Here is a 496-nt window from a genome sequence, read left to right on the forward strand (position 1 = left end):
ACACCACCCCCCTCTCTCTTCTGTCTCCTTTCTCTTTTTTTTTTTTAATTATTTTATCTGTCTCCTTTCTCTCTCCTTCTGTCTCCTCTCTTTTTTTGTCTCTTTTTCTTTTTTTTGTCTCCTTGAGACAGAAAAGGAGACAGCAGCACAAAAGGAGACAGAAAGGAGACAGGAGACAAACAAAGAAAAAAATAAAGAAAACAAAAAAAAAACAAAAAAAATATAAAAAGGAGACAGAGAACAAACATAATAAATAAAAAGAGACACACACTATCTCTAGGCTCCGCTGCTGCTGCTGCACTCGCTGCTGCTGCTGCTGCACTTGCTGCTGCTGCTGCTGCACTTGCTGCTGCTTCTTTTGTTGCTGCTGCTGCTGCTGCTGCAGCAGCAGCAGGAACAGGTCAAGACTTGCAGTTATATCATTGCGTCTCCTTCTGTCTCCTTTTGTCTCCTTCTGTCTCCTTTTGTCTCCTTTTGTCTCCTTTTGTCTCCTTTT

The sequence above is a fragment of the Eimeria mitis genome, genomic scaffold (assembly GCF_000499745.2).
Source record: "Eimeria mitis Houghton genomic scaffold, Emh_scaff2046, whole genome shotgun sequence".
NCBI lineage: Eukaryota > Apicomplexa > Conoidasida > Eucoccidiorida > Eimeriidae > Eimeria > Eimeria mitis.